Source organism: Acomys russatus, chromosome 17 (assembly GCF_903995435.1).
Source record: "Acomys russatus chromosome 17, mAcoRus1.1, whole genome shotgun sequence".
Classification (NCBI taxonomy): domain Eukaryota; kingdom Metazoa; phylum Chordata; class Mammalia; order Rodentia; family Muridae; genus Acomys; species Acomys russatus.
In genome coordinates, this window is record NC_067153.1 from 54,496,849 (window position 1) to 54,508,943 (window position 12,095).

Consider the following 12,095-nt stretch of genomic DNA (forward strand, 5'->3'; position numbering starts at 1 on the left):
TACAGATGTCTTTCTTCTACTCATAAAAAGAGCAGAGAACCAGCCTCAATTGTTCTGTGCATTCTGCATACCTTATATATTTATAATGTTAGGACTTTATAATGCTTGTAAGAAATTACATGTTTTCAGAACCAAATAACTGGACACTGACATTGGATCAGACCTGACAGGATTCATTGTTCTCAGCATGCTGGACACTGACATCCTGCGTCCTTCATGTTCCAGCACCAAGTACTTCAGTTGCTGTTCCTCATCAGAACAAGACAGCTCCCAGGACACCTTTGAAGAAAGTTTTCAGTCCCAATTGCTTCAGCATTTTAGACTGTCCCACACAGGACTCTAATTCAGTCTGAAATTTCTCAACATTTAGAAACTGGATGACAAATGCTATTCTTAGCTTGTTTAACCATTTCCCCGATTTTATTTGGACCCCTAGAAAGGTATTATTCATGCAAAATCAGCAGGAAGAACCCTTGAGAATGGTGCCCCATTTCCTTTAAGGACAGTTGGGTAGGTTTTTGGTTGCTTTTTGGGCTATATAGGCTTATTTCCAATGGGAGTTATAAGTTTTTATTGGTCTTATTTAGAGAGAAAACAAGGTTGGACTCAGGGATGTCTCTCTTTTTCTTTATCTCCCATTCTTAGGTTTGGAGACAGGGGTTTAAAAGAGAGAAGGGGGAATATAGAAATATATAGGGAAGATAGAACAAAAAGTAGATTAGTGAATCTACTCCTCAACTTAATGCCTCAGTTGTCATTCACAAGGTTATTTTTAATTCACTGGTATTGAATTTTGCGTATAGATGCAAAATAAGTTTAATTTTAGATGCAGTGGTATAGAATTCAAATGTAAGATTATGCTTCGCACGTTTTATATATATATATATATATGAGGTATTATACCCATATAAATCAATTACAATACAAGGTTTACTTCCAATACTTTGAAAGTGCTAGTACAGACTGTTTAGGATAAATAAGTTATACAAGTTAATTGTTAGTTGATCAAATCATGGTCATATCAATTACTAGTCTATTTTTATTACAAAAATATACATTGTAGGCACAACAGATAGATATGATTGTATAGAAGACAAAGTAAAACAGTTGGACAAGGTCTTCAAAAACCTCAGAGACTTAGAGAATATGGCATTTAAAATGTTTTTATTATTTCAAAGATTCACTGACAATGAGACAGGTTAAATCCTGGCAACACCCAGCCAACCTCAAAGAGGATGATAAGCGTCAAAGAACCTCTTTATGGATATGGCTTCAAAGGTGGCAACCAAGCCACTGGATAAAATGTTCTCATTTTTACCACAGACAGAATTCTGCCTAAAAAAGGGGGGAGGGCAAGCTTGGATTTGGATGGAGTCAAAGGCCAAACTCTGCCAAGACAGGGTAAGCAAGTCCTCAATAGTTCCTGCCTCACAAATATGTCTATCAGATATATTGGGCCAGAAGGCTGAAGATGATGCTCCAACATTACAGAGAGTTTTGGGTGACTGTTCAGGTAGCAAACTGTCTCTGTCACCTTCTCATTTGGGAAGCTACTAACCAGAACTCCCAGCATACTCAGGTAATCAATTTTATTCCTTTTAAAGTCTCTGATAGGGTTGAGGACCAGATAGTTTAGTTTACAATGAAGCTTACTTGTTTGGGGGGTAAGATATTTTTAGGTCTAGATAGATGTTTTAAGTTAATAATGATGAGATATGATAGATATTGATTTACACTCAGAATTTTAGATGCACCAAAAAAGGACAGATTTTTCTTCAAGGCTGTCAAATACAAATAGCTAACACATTAAGAATGTAGCATTTATATAATTTCTGATTGTGCCATGGTTCTTCTTGCTATAGGTAGTTTTGTATTGTATATGTGTGTAGTAATATAAATGTATATGTAAAAAAGTAAAAAAATGTTTAATTAAAAAAGAGTAAATGTTGTATCTTTGAACAGAGGGGATGGGGTGTTTGTCATTCAAATCTTCCAAAATAAAATACTCAATTACTCCTTACCCCATAAGAATGCTTGTGGTAGGAATGGCTAATTGGAAGTCTCACCCAGAAAGGGCCCTCTACCTGGAACCTTCTCTATTGTCTAGACGCTCTTGTTGGCTATCTTGGTCTCCAGGGCTTCCCTAGTCCTTTGTTGCTGCTAATAAAAGTGTCTGATCTAATGCCCAAGTCTTTCTGCTGCTGGATGTTTTATTCTTTTAGTCCACCTTTCTGTAGACTTACTAACCTCATTGAAACTCAAAGCATGGCCATAGTGGTACACTCTCCCTACACTACCTAATTGGCTCAGTGTGCAGGATGGGTATGATGTCTTTTATGTTTTGGAGGAGTAAATGTTCCAGGGTTGCTGTGGAAATCCTCTCTTGAGTTGGCTCATGGACTCACAAAGCAATTTGCTAAAGATTTGTGCACTGTGTTCTAGCAAGATGAACAGCTTTGAGACAGCACCCTGTAGCCCAAGCTTTGCAAACAGCAGGAAAAATAATATGACTCTTAGAGGCCCAGCCTGGCTGGTGTTCACTGATCACCTAGTGGAAAGTTCTTGACCATTGAGAAAATGGTCTTTTGGAAAATGAGGGGGTAGACTTGCAGAACAAGCTGCCACTGTTGCACTGTCAAGCACATATCCTCAGTGAATGCCGCAGAGAAAGCTTAGGTCAGCAAATTCCATTTTCGGACAAGAAAAAGGAGAGGGTAAATGCTATGAAAGTTCATTGTGCAATAATGGGGCCAACTTGAGACTCCAAGATGTGGGATAATGATGAAACTGGTGAGGAGTGGAGTGATGAGGAGGAGGACTCTCTCTCTTTCCACTGAAAGCAGGCCTCTCTTGCAGAGAATCCTAGAGTGACAAGAGATCCTGTGGAACAGAGGGTGTGATAGAAGATTGTGTACAGCAAGGAGTAAACAGCATTTTATCTAAGGCTTCACAGAGGCATGACTACCTGCCTGGGCCAATTATATAATCTAAGCAGCACCAGTACTAAACTAGATGCAGACCAGCCTTCTGAATATGCTACTCTCTCCATGGACCCTGTCCCTGACAATAGGATGCAGAAGTGGAGAAGCATCATTGACTCCATGAGTGCACAAAGCAGGCCAATCCGTATCATTATGTTGTGAAATGTGCTAGTGACAAACACCCCACTGATGATTCATGGCCTCGCTTAAAGGAGAGTCTGCATAAAATTAAAGCATAAGGCAGTATCCATGCAGTGCTTAATTGGATTGGTTGATTATTTAATGTATATCCCTTTAAAGGCACAGATATGCAATTGGTCAGACAGGGCTACATAGAGAAACACTGTCTCCAAAAACCAAAGTAATAATAATAACAACAAAAACAACAACAACAATAATAATAATAATAAAATAATAAAAAGTAGTGTGTCATAGATAATGACCATAGACTGTAGACTATAGACCATAGACTCACTGAGGTTCTCCTAGATGCCACCATCTTCATAGAGCAATGAAGGAACACTCAAGCACCTGGTGTGCTGTCATAGATCTAGCAAATGCTTTCCTTACCCCAACTGTGCTCCATAAATGATGTAACTATTTTGCCTTACATGACAAAGATGGCAATATACACTTAAGGGAAGATTAAGATAATTTTGTATAATGGTGATGCCTGAGATCATAGTACTCAGGTGATAGAGGCAGGAAGATCACAAGTTCAAGACTAGCTTGTGCAACATTCATAGTAATAGGCTGTCCCAAAAACAAACAGACAATAATAACAACAATCTTATCCTCAGTAATAACTGTGTTTAACTCCTTACAGATGCTGGAACAAATGGTCATGGCGTTAGTGGCTTAAATAATACACATTTTTTTTCACTGATACTTTTGGAGTTCAAAAGTCCTAAGTCATTGAATTACTTCTAGGATTTGATGTCCTCCTCCTTTCTAGAAGAACCTGAAAGCTGGGGAAATCCTTTGGCTCCTGGCCAAACCCCTATAATCTTTACCTTGGTGGCCACATTAAACTTCACTGTTCTATCTCCATTTTAAGAGAGGTCTCTATTTAATATGTAGCTAAGCCTGGTAAATATAGGACAAGACTCCCCTCTCAATGCACTTAATCATAGTTTCAAAGTGTTTGCCGCGCACGTCGGTATATACAGGTTTCATAGGTTATTGTAGGATGATATTGTGGGGGGATTGTTGAACATTCTACCCAAGACAACTTCTGCTGACATTTCTCTTTTTCGATTTCAATAATCTAATCCTCACAAGAGATTTAACACTTTCACATTTAATTAGATATATGTCAACATTCTGTTCTGTAAATTACTTGGTAAGTTTTTTTTTTTTTTTTTTTTTTTTTTTTTGGTCCTTTTGAACTGTGGAGTATTCCTGCTGTAGTGGGGTGGGGAGCTTGGTGTTCCTGGTTAAGAATTCCGTGCAATTCCCTGAATTGTTTACTGGAGCTTCTAAACACGGTCCATGCTGCTCGCCACCATCTTCTGGTAAGATTTTTAAACCATCTCAGTGCAATGTTTCCTGGGAGTGTGATTTTTAAAATGACTTGTACCTATTTAACTATTTCCTTCTAATTAAAATATTCATGTCTGACCATAAGACCATATGACTCTGGTAGTAAATCAGATCAACAAAGGCCATATGGCTCTTAAAACTTGCAAAGAGGAACCGAGGGATACAAGTGATGGGATAACAATTTAGTTGTAATCTGAATAAGTTAATAAAATTAAAATTAAAAACAAGACTTTTAAAAAAAGAAAAAAAGAAAAAAAAAAAACTTGCAAGACTCACAAACCTCTTCCCTAGGGTTAGATAAGCAGTAACAACTTTGGGGGAGATGAGAGTCTTGGCCTTTGGGTGGCCTGTTTTAAGTAATTCAGGGAGCCCAGAGAGGTAGCTCGCATGACTCACCAGTGCTGAAGTGGGCTTTTTGGTGTGTATTTTAATTGCTCATAATGAAGACATACCATAATTTAGACTCACCTAAGTATGGATGGTCACCTGAAGAACCAAATTGATTGCCATGTTCTGATGCAGGACGAGGACGCAGCTGTATTGTGAGCAGCACCTTCCAGTGGTGGCCCAGACAGAAAGAGCATAGAACTCGCCTTTTGCTCGGTAGGCTTCCATTTTTGCCACTGATTTGATTTATGCTGCTGCTGCCTCTTTCATAGCTATCAGGACCAGCACTCCCAGGCTTCCGTCAGAGACTGTTTTTGGCATTCGATCAGGACTGCTGAGGCAGCTAGTGTCGTGGACAGAGAAACCACCAGGTCATCAGCCTTCCAGTGAGAGACTTCTACTGTGCTGTGAGACTTATTATGACTGCTGAGGCACTCCGTCTCAAAACCCAAGCAATGTCTGGGTCCTCAGCCAGGTATGAGACTGCTCTTGTTAAAAATTCTCTTTCTCCCTCTCCCTCTCCCCCTCCCTCCCCCCCCCCCCCCCCCGCCCCTCAGTCTCTCGTGTACACATGTGGTTCATTGGTTCACTGGATGTGTCTTAGGAAAAATTCATTGTGTTTGTTTTGGTTATGATTGCTACAGCGGAACATCATGACCAAAAGCCAGTTGGGGAGGAAAGTTTCTATTTGGCGTACACTTCCACATTACAGTCCATCATTGAAAGAAGGCAGGGCAGAAACAGGGCAAGACCCTGGAGGCAGGAATTAGAATGTACCCTTAAGTGGAGGGGTGTTGCTTACTCGTTTGCTTACCATGGCTTTTTTTTCAGACTTCTTTCAGCTGGGCTTTCCTACCACTGCCTGGCTCCTGGCACATCATGCAGTTCCTGGCACTATCACCTAGATCCTGGCACTGTCACATAGTTCTTGGCACCTCCCTCTTTCATCCATCCTTGGATGCATTCCTAATGGAATGTCTATGGGAAGCACATCATAGAAATTCTTCAAAGACCCTTCAGATATGTATTTTACTCTTGTGTAGCAGACAGACCTTAAATCTGACTGGTTGGTTACCTCACAGCATTTGTGTTGCTGTTGCATCCATGGCTGTATCATATTGCAGTTTATAGGATGAAATTATTCCTTCCGCAGAAGCCTGTACAGACCCTCTTGTTACTATGAAAGCTAGCCAATAGGGAAGAAGCTTTCTAGTTAGTACCAATTTGATTTCCCTATAACCTGTGACCAAAGTATGTCATCATGCTTTTACCAGCAAGTTCTGGTGGGCACAAGAGCAAAGACAATAGTTTTTTGTGTTGGGAGTCTCCCAGACACCACTGGCCAGCACCACCAAAGAAAACGCCATATATATCTATCACTAGGTGTTTTCAATTTGAAAAAGACTCAAATTCAGGATAGGTGGAGAGTAGATTTGGTAGAAGTAGGTGTTAAATATGATTAAATTACATTGTATGCATATATGGAAGTTCTCAAAAAATCTATTAAAATATTGTATTAAAATAGCTGTATGAAAATACTCTGGAAAGGAAACATAATTTCCTTAGTTGAAAGTCTCAGCTTTTTGTTTACCTCTTCAGTAACCATTTATCCAGCCTGTACACACTCATTTATAACATTTTCATACCCACCTTCTTGTTCTACCTCTTTGAGCAGTTTTAGAATCATCCATTGGCTCCTTTATAAAGCACCTGTTTAGCTAGCTGGCTTTTGATTATCCTCAGAATCCCTCCCCTTTCCCCCTTCTTATGAAAGTTGGATCCCCTCATCTTACGATGGCTTCTTGTTAATTTAAACTTATTCTACCTTGATGGCTCTGAGAATTGCCCAGAAATGATATATGAGTTAAAATGTACGTGATTGCAAGCAACGTAAAATTCATTCAAGGAACATTTACCATCTCATTAAAAGCCCAGATCCCGAAGTTTCTATTGGTAGCTGCTTGGCGACATCATTGGTCACATGGGATTCCAAAATTCTTATGACTCAAAATATAATTCACTTGGAATTTCCTGTTTTGTGTGGTGTGGTAAAAATATAAACCAACATGGAGAAAAAAGGAATCAATTTTAAATGTCAAAGTAATCAACGTAGGTCAGAAGTAGATGGTTCACAATGCATGTTGTAAGAGAGAGGTTTGAAATGAGAGGACTGGAAGACAGCTCTGTTTGTATGGTGAAATCAGAAGTACGGGGAAAGGTGGCAATTCTCAGGGATGACGTTATGACAGAGAGAAGTTAAAGATTCCCCAGAAACCAAACCAAAACACCCAGCTTGCCTGCCTGACAAAACAGCTGACAGACAAGCTGTAACACTGTTCATAAATGAACAAGAATGTTAGTAAAAGCAAGCTACAGACAAATAAAAGTTCATGAATAGCCTAACACATGTGCCATGGCCTCATAAAAGTACATGAATAACCCAATGCGTGTCACAGCATTTCTGTCATTGCACTTTGAACCTGTTCTGCTAATTCACTGGTTTTCCAACATTGAGCCATTCTTGTGCTGGTTTGTACTACTAGATAATATATATATATATATATATATATATATATATATATATATATATATATATATATATATATATATCTCATTTGATTGAGTAATATGCTAATAGGGATTTTGTGTTGATATCCATGAAGTATGGTAATCTTTAATATACATATATATATATATACATATATATATGAAAGTTAGAAAAATATATATGTAATTTCAGTGGCATGGTGACCTTGCCTGCTCTTTCAGTTGACTCAATGAATTTATGTAGGAGTGTCATGTTGTTCCCTTTGATGACTGAAATCTTTGGACAGTCCAACATAATACTAATAAACAGATTTGACACCTTTTTTAAATATAAGGATTTAACATCATCATTTTAACCAAAATTCTAGTTGTATTATAATGCCATGGTTTGGTATTATTTAAGTTAAATAATTCTTTTTAGTGTCTAATTTTTTACAATTCCATACATGTATACAATCTGTTATGATCAAATTCACCGCATTGTCCTCTCTCACTCCAACACTCTTTCTGAACTCTTTTTCTTCACGATTCCTTTCCCTCCTATTCTCATGTCTTTTAATTTTTACATAGGGCTCTTGTTTGTTTCTCACCTCTTACAATCTTTTTGCCTCCTCTTCTCTTCTGGGCTGTGGAAGGGTTGGATGTCTTGTGCAGGGTTTTCTACTTATTCTTTCGTTGAGAGGATAACTTGTGTCTGTATGGAAATTTCACCTGTCAATAATAAGTCTGATGGCCTATAGCTGAGTCAGGAAATAGGAAGTGAGACATCTGGCAGGTAGAAAGGATTCTGTGATAGAGCAGGAGATTTGCCCAGGAAGACAGATGCACGGTACCTGAGTGCAGGTAACCAGCAACATAACGGAATGTAGAGTGGTATAAATAAGTTAAGTTATAAGCTAGTCAGAGAAGAGCCTAGCTATACATCTTAGGTATTTGAAATAATATTTTGAGTCTCATGAATAATTGTTCCAGTAGCTAGGAACAGGAGGAAAAACTGTGCCTTACAGCATTCTTTGTTATTTGTCAGCATGTATTTGTTTCATTAGCACTACTCCACAGAACCCTTCTAGCCAAACTGAAATTTTCCATATATATGAATTTTTTTGGCCAAAAGTTTATCTTTTACCAACTTGTCAATGCATTTATTTAAAATATTAGACTTACATGTTTTCTTGGAAATCCAGCAGATCTGGCAAAATGTGTCATAATTCTATGAAGACCACCAACTGGCATTAAAACAGTTGTAAGGAACTTTGTGTTCCTCTGTACCCCAATCCTTTGGCCAGCTTCCTGGCATTGCTGATTTTGTTCCTGTTTCACATATATTCCCCAGAACAATGGCTGCCCAGTCTTCTTCCAGCTGACTAATTAGCTAAGTTCCAAGCAACTTTAAACACAAGAGCTGGTTGTAGTTTAGTTTTTTAATAGTACAATAAAAATTTTAAAGTCACTTTTACTAAGAAATGTTTATATTACCTCCAATTTATATCATATATAATCTTTTACATGTATATGTGTAATATTTATTCTCTATATATTTTAAATATTTTGTAATACACAGATGGTGTCAAATGGTAAATTTATATAATAAAGCACTTAGGAGAAGGTCTGATACCAATGCTAAATAAAGAAATATATAAGATCGTCTCTCAAATTTTATAAATTATTAAATAACTATTGGTAATTATTGTTATTATTAGGCTGTTTTTTAATTCTAAACTAAATAGTTTTTCACATTTTAAATCTCTGCAATTGGGATATATCTTAAGAGTTGTTGCCATCTCATGATCACTGAAATCATTATTTGGGTGTTTGGGAACTGTGTCCTACTGTGAACTCTCACTACAGTTAAATTACTAAAAGTGTCAGGCAATGTGCATTTTGGATTTAATCAAATGAATAACATTGTGGTCATTCTATGAACTGATATTTATTAAATGCTAATCACATATTGGGGAAAAATATAAAGCCAGCCACAACGCACAGATTTTATGTTGGTGAAATAGAAATCACTGGATGACAATAAGCTATGAGCACCAAAATTTGCTGAATTACTATAAGTGGTATGGAAAGAAAGCAGCTGAAATTGTAAGGTGTCCTGTTGATCCCCCTTTCTGTGGCTCAGAGAACCAAGAACACTGAGAAGCTGAGTGAAAGGTGATGTCCCAGATATTTCAACAACGCTACAAAAATGTGGCATGTCTTGGTTGATAGAGTGATTGCCCTGCAAGCTCAGGGCCATGATTTCAAGTCTCAGAACCCACCAAAAAAAAAAAAATGTGTTGGCACTAGCCACAGGTTTTCAATGTCAGTATTGCAGAGGCAGGGGCAGAAGAATTTCTGTCATAACTGGCCAGTCAGTCTAGTATAACTGGTGAGCTCCAGCAACTGAAACCCATATTTCAAACATCTGAATGGAGCCTCATAAACACATCCACAATTTGTTCTCTGACCTTCGTATACATATGTAAAGTCTGGATCCGTATGTGTGTCATCTGGTACACACCTGCACATATGTACCACCTCCCCCCCACACACATACATGTGCATCAGAGGTTTACAAAATAAAGATAATTCCATCTCAACATTTTCTGCTTAATTTTCACTTGCAACCATAATATTGTGGCAAAATTATATCACTGAGTTTATTTCAATGAGATGTTTTCATAAATATAAAAAATGTCTAAGTAGCGAGAAAACACTATCTATGTAATTAGAAATTCTGTCCAATGGTTATACACAGAAATGATATATCTCACACATGGCATTTTCTATAAGACCTATGTAATGCAAAAAATAATAGTTTCTTTAGCATTCCAATGACTTTAGATTCTGATAAGCTATTTGACATTCAATATATCCAATGAAGGAGATATGAGTAACTTTGTTTATTTCATATGCTATCCCCTGTTACTGAGAAGAGCAGGGTAATTTCAAAAATTCAATAGGAATAAATAAAGATAAAACACATTTCATAGAATGTGTGGTCTTCAGACAGATCCTCTAGTGTGCTGACCTCAAAAACATCCATGTACCTACAGATCTTTCCATAGAGTCATCAGACAGGCATGTCCCTCCTGCATTGTGAGGTCGTGTTTTCCTCCTCTACACTTAGTTGGAAATAACAGTACACAGCAGACACCTTCCACTAGGTCTTTTGAGTCTTATTTACTCTTGATCTTCAGAGAATACTCAAATTCTGGACAGTGAGGAATCCCTTCACACTTTCAGGGTTTTATAAACCGTTCATATAAACTCCAAACTCCAAAAATCCTTGTCCAGCACTGACTTCTTGGTTTTATTTTATGAACTCGTTGGAAAGATGGCATTAAAAAAAATGTATGAAACTTTAAGACAGCTTGATAATTTTCTGTGAGAGCTAAACTTGCATCTTGGGAGTAAAGTCCTTATTTTCTAAGGACACCATTTAACTGAATGCTTTTTTAAATACTCAACTATTCTAATAGAAGTAGAATATATATATATATGTAGTTTGTAAAATAAGACCAATCAACAACTGAATATTTTGATTTATTGGCTTATTTCTCAATATAATGTGATTTCCAATTTTGTACTTTCTGGTTTTTTATTGGTTTATTTGTAGACACAAAAGTTGAGATGGAGAAGAAAATTCACAAGTCAAGGAATACAATTCAGGAATTTTTATTTGATTTTTATTGATATGACATACAAATTAATCATGTCGTTACTGTTTAGGTTTCATATTAGGAATTTATTTTTGAAACTATATTTTGAAACTATTATAAAATCAAGTATGTGTAATGATTCAAAAGACAGGGATTGTTCCAAACAAGAGTGTACTGAGCATACTCAGAAATTCCATGAGTTTGCAGAGTGTTCAGAAATCAACTGCAAATTCATACATAATCCATCTTGAGTGCTGGTGAATATGATTTGTATGTAGTTCTGGAAGCCGCAAATGCTATTATCTCGGAAAAGCAATTAGCATAAGTCTCTGGTATTAAGTAAGTACCATCAGAGTTACCCACTAGTCTAAATGCTCATTCACATCTGGGGAGAGGCATTGTTTATTCTTAGGCAAAGAAAATTAAATTAAGTTAATTTTAGTATCTAGGGCCATGCCATTTTTCTTGGTAAACAACAATCCTAAAGTAATCCACAAGGTTGTTCAGCTGGATGCAGTTATTAGCTTAGATCCTCATGTGCCTGTGGGAAAAGTTCATCCTAAGGAAAAGTCGTGTCCCATGGAAGCTTGCAAGGCACTGAGGCAGACACCGTCTCTATTCCAAGGAACAGAAATTAACTAATGGTTTGGAAAGGCTTGCAGAATGCCTCATGAAATCCTGAAGACCCTGGAAGTGTTTCTATTCTATCTGAATCATAAGTTAGAGGACTCAGTTTCCAGAGAATGGCCCTACAAGTATCCACATAGTATTCATCCATTGAGGTATAAAGTAGAAAGAGATCAAAGAGGAGGAAGAAGAGGATAAATAGGAAGAAAAGAAGTGTTGTAGTCTGAAGAGGAGGTGGTAAGATGGCTGGGAAGAGTTGGATAGGGAAGGATGGGGTGGATCTGACCAAAATACATTGTATACACATATAAAATTCTCAAGGAATAAACATATTTTTTAAAAATCACAAGCCAAAATAGTCACA